The following is a 5152-nucleotide window of genomic DNA, read 5'->3' as shown; positions in this document are numbered from 1 at the left end:
AATTTTAAAATCAAGATGGGAGATAAGAAATGGGGAAGGGCATAAGGTAAGAAATGCAGCATCATATAAGGTGCTCCTCCAGGGAGTGTATTTTACCAACTACCATTGCTAAATATAAACACTCTGAGATGATCCTCCGGTTTTAATGCAAACCATAGCCCTATACAGTAGGTACCATTTAAATGAATTAATAGATGCAAGTCTTGAGCAAATCCAGCTGCCTCCAGCCTTACCGCCCCCGGCCGCCCCCCCGCTTCTTGGAGCTTGCACCTTCCCCCAGCTCCGGGGAATTGCTAATGCCACTGCTCCACTGAAGAAGCTTTGGGAAGCAGATGTAAAGGCAAGATACAGAACAGAGCACCTTTGCAAATGAAAGCACCTTACAGAGACATTGAGCAATAGCATCACCTGGTTTTGACGCATCGACCCTGGGTTATGTGACCAGCACATTCACGCAGCATTACTCTGCTTCTGGCCACCCAGCAGCTGGATTGTGGATCAGTTTAAAGTAGGTCCGATATCTCTGATTACATCGGTACACAAGGCAGTGAAGAAAGGTTTCAGCACACTGGCCTTCATCAATTAGGGAATTGAGTATAGATGTTGGCAAGTTATGTTGTAGTTATACAGGACGTTGATGAGGCTGCACTTGGAATATCGTGATCAGTTTTGGTCCCCTTGGTGTTCTGACTTCTGATTTCTTCAACTCTGGGTTTGTGTTGAACTTGATGGGATACTTTGTACAACTCAGCATGTTAAAACAGTAACGCTCAGAGGGATTCATTTGAAACATTTCAGGAGGTGTGCTCAACAAGATTGAACTATACAAAGTTACTTGGACTCTATTTTAAACTTACACCAGTACCAGTAGTCAGAGACACGTACAGCATGGAAACAAACCCTTCGGTCCAACTTGTCCATGCTGACCTGATATCCTAAATTAATCTAGTCCCATTTGATAGCACCTGACCCATATATTCTGGCAGCTCATTTCATGTATGTACCATCCTTTGCATGAAGAAGTTGTCCCTTTAAAGTATTTCGCCTCTAACTATACACCTATGCCCTCTAGTTCTGGACTCCCACACCCCAAGGAAAGGACCTTGTCTATTACCCTGTCCATGCCCCTCATGATTTTGTAACCGCTATCACTCCTCTGCCTCCGTTGCTCCAGTGAAAACAGTTCCATCCTATTCAGCCTCTCCCTGTAGCTCAAACCCTCCAATCCTCAGCAACATTCCCGTAAATCGTTTCTCATGGACAAGTCAACGTTTCAGTTCTGAAGAAGGGTTAATACCCAAAACGCTGACTACTCCACATCCTGGTGCTGCCTGGCTTGCTGTATTCTCCATAACTCCTGCTTGCCTACTTCGGGTGGAAACATGTAGTGGCTCAGTGGTTACCACTGCAGACTCACAGCGCCAGGGACCCAGGTTTGTTTTCAGCCTTGGGTGGCTGTCTGTGAGGAGTTTGCACTTTCTCCCAATGTCAGCGTGGGTTTTCTCTGGGTGGTCCTGTTTTCTTCCATAAACCAAAGATGTGCAGGTCATCTGGATGGGCCTTGCTTAATTGCCTTTCAGTTAGGTACATTAATCAGAGGGAAATGGGTCTGGATGGGTTAGTCTTCGGAGGGTCGGTGTGGACTTGTTGGGACGAATGGCCTGTTTCCACACTGTAGCTAATCTCATTTGCACTACATTTGTCACTAACGAATGGCAGAATAGACTCAACAGGCCGAATGGCCTAACTTCTGCTCCAATAGTCTTTCGGTCTTAGGTTTCTCTGGATCATTTCATTGGTAATGTGCAGTCCCTGGCTCAATGAGCAGCAGTGTGCACTGAAATCAAAACTCATAGGATCGTAGAACTCCTACAATGTGGAAACAGGTCCTTCAGCCCAACACATCTGCACTGACCTTCTGAAGAGTAACCCACTCAGATCCATTTTCCTACCCTCCATAAATTGCACACAGACCCCCAAGGGTGGAATTATTCCTGGATTCCTGGTGCCATGAGGCAGCAGTGCTAACCCTCAGCCACCATGGAGTTGTGGTTGTGGGGTGTGGGGGAGGCAATTGCAGTCCAGCAGAAAACAAAAACAGCCCGCCTACTCTCCCACTGCACCAACTGTGAGAACTGGCAGCAGGTTCAGTTCTGGGGGGTGACCCAAGGCCGCATCACCGGTGGGATCTGATTGCTGGGAGCGCTGGTGCCCCCGCTGGTGCTTCTGCAAGTTGCAGGAAAACATGAACCTCTTCCCGCACTCAGGCCAACTGAAGGGCTTCTCCACGGTGTGGACACATTGGTGCTTCAGTCGGGCGGAGGAATTGCTGAAGGCCTTCCCGCACTTAGGGCAGCAGAATGGTCTCCCAAACCCCCACCCCCCAGTGTGGACCAGCTGGTGCTTTAGCAGTGTGGAGGAGCGGGTTAAGACCTTCCCTCATTCGGGGCAGGAGAACAGCTTCTCCCCGGTGTGGACGGACTGGTGCCTCAGCAGGTACGAGGAATTGCTGAAGGCCTTCCCGCACATAAGGCAACTGAACGACATCTGACCAATGGGCCAGTAGGTCGGAGGAAAGAGCAAAGCCCTTCCTGCACTCGGGGCAAAAGAACGGCCTCTCCTCAGTGTGGCTCCACTGGTGTCTCAGCAGGTGGGAAGAACTGCTGAAAGCCATCTCGCACTTGGGGCCGGAGAACAGCCTTCCCCGATGTGGACCAACTGGTACGTCAGCAGGGCGGAGGAATCACTGAAGGCCTTCCCACACTCAGGGCAGTAGAAGGGCCTCTTCCCCTCTGTGGACCCATTGGTGCTTCAGAATCCTTTCAAATTTCACAATATGATTCTGATAGGAGGGAGACCAGAATCGCACAAAATATTCCCAGAGTGATCTAACCAATGTCCTCTACAGCCACAACATAATTTCCCAACTCGAATACTCAGTCAGAGGATTGCGAAAGCTTTCAAAACCCACAAAAAAAAACAGGAAAGAATGGAGGGACAAACCGAAGTTTTGAGAGTCAGCTTGGAAGCATCAATGAGAAACCGGCGGACTGGGTTTATTGGGGACCCGTTCTCCTTAAATACACTATATACGTATTTCTCTTCTGCTCTTCGTAGTTTCTCTGTGCTGCAGTCTGTAGTGGCTCATTGAAATAACGTCCTGATGCAGCTTCGTTTGTGGGTGTTGGGATGATTGCTTCTGTGGTTAAGCACTTGGTTTGCGTGTGTTGTTTTTCTGTAGACGCTAGTTTGAAGTTCACCATTGACTGTTCGCTCTACCGTGACATCTAAGAATGGCACTTTGTTATTGTTCTCCTCCTCTTCAAACCAGGAGCCCCCCTCAGGCCATAGTCTCACTACTTGGAACACCAATATACAGACTAGTCAAAGGCCTCCACTGAAGACTAAAACACCAAGTCGAAGATTCACGCCACTCCATTTACTCCATCCAAGAATTCCTGAACACCAAAGACACTAAGATAGAAGAGGATGGAATAATGATGTCCTTTGACATAACAGCCCTGTTCACATCCACTAACATGAACGTGGCCAAAGAAAACTGGAGACACTACTCGAAGAACCAAAGAGACAAATACAGCACCAACTTCATCAGCAAAGATAGCACTGTCCAGCTCGTGGAACTGTGCCTTACCTCCCACTTCATATTCAGTAACAAGCCCTACAACCAAATCAACGAAACACCCATGAAACAAAATGTATCAGAATTCCCAGCAGAAGCAATAATGCAGAAGTTCAAACCAACAGCCCTTCCAACGATCCAACCCAAACTTTGTGTCCGCCACAGTGATGACACTGTTGTCATCAAAAAATGAAGCAAATTAGAGGAAATCTACAACACCATCAACAATATCCTTACTGGCATAAAATTCACAAAAGAGGAGAACAACAACAAAGTGCCATTTCTAGATGTCACAGTCGAGAGCGAACAGTCAATGGTAAATTCAAAACAGCGTCTACAGGAAAACAGCACACACGACCAAAGTACTTAGCTACAGAAGCAATGATCCCTACACATACAAACAAGTCTGAATCAGGACACTATTTCAACGAGGCACTACACCCTGCAGTAGCCAGTAACGACGAAGACCATTAAGTAACTTTACCGCACATTTGAGGAGAATGGGTAGGCAAAACATCCACTGAGAAATACTTCCCTGACCGGGAATCGAACGCGGGCCGCAGCGGTGAAAGCGCCGAATCTTACCCACTACACCACCACGGAGACCACCAAACCCATTCACAGCTCTATTGTAAATTGCTTCCCTGCCCGGAAATCGAACCCGGGCCACGATCGTGAGAAGGCTTCCACCAACGTCATTTCTTGTATCCATTGCTCCCGATGCGGTCTCCTCGACATTGGGGAGACTGGAGACTCCTCGCAGAGTCAAGTCACAGCGCTTGAGGGAACATCTCCAGGACACCCGCACCAATCAACCCCATCACCCTTTGGCCCAACATTTCAACTCCCCCTCCCACTCTGCCGAGGACATGCAGGTCCTGGGCCTCCTCCATCGCCGCTCACTCCCCACCTGATGGCTGTAGGAAGAACGCCCCATCTTTCGCCTCGGATAATTTCAACCCCTGGACATCAATGTGGACTTCACCAGTTTCCTCATTTCCCCTCCCCCCACCTTACCTCAGTTCCAACCTTCCAGCTCAGCGCTGTCCTCATGACCTGTTCTACCTGCCAATCTCCCTTCTCAACTGTTCGCTCCACCCTCCTCTCTGACCTGTCACCTCCATCCTCACCCCAATTCATCTATTGTACTCTTTGCTACCTTCGGTCCAGCACCCCCCAATTTATCTCGCCATCCCTGGAAGCGTCCTGCCTCTATTCCTGATGAAGGGTTTTTGCCCGAAATGTCGATTTTCCTGCTCCTCGGAAGCTGTCTGACCTGCTGTGCTTTTCCAGCACCACTCTGATCTAAACTCTGGTTTCAAGCATCTGCAATCCTCACTTTTGCCCACCCAATAAACCCAGTGTGAAGATTTCACATCAACAAACTGACACTAGCAGACACAACGTCTGCAGAAACCCTGGCCACATTACTTTACATTAAAGACATCTGTGAAATGATTTCCAGACAAATCAACCCTCTCAGCATTAAACAACGGCTAGTGAACCTTAAAT

Source organism: Chiloscyllium plagiosum, unplaced genomic scaffold, assembly GCF_037043375.1.
Source record: "Chiloscyllium plagiosum isolate Xiang-an unplaced genomic scaffold, Cpla_swu_hap1 HiC_scaffold_27, whole genome shotgun sequence".
Taxonomy (NCBI): domain Eukaryota; kingdom Metazoa; phylum Chordata; class Chondrichthyes; order Orectolobiformes; family Hemiscylliidae; genus Chiloscyllium; species Chiloscyllium plagiosum.
The sequence above is the reverse complement of the archived record's forward strand: the minus strand, read 5'-3'. Positions refer to the sequence as shown.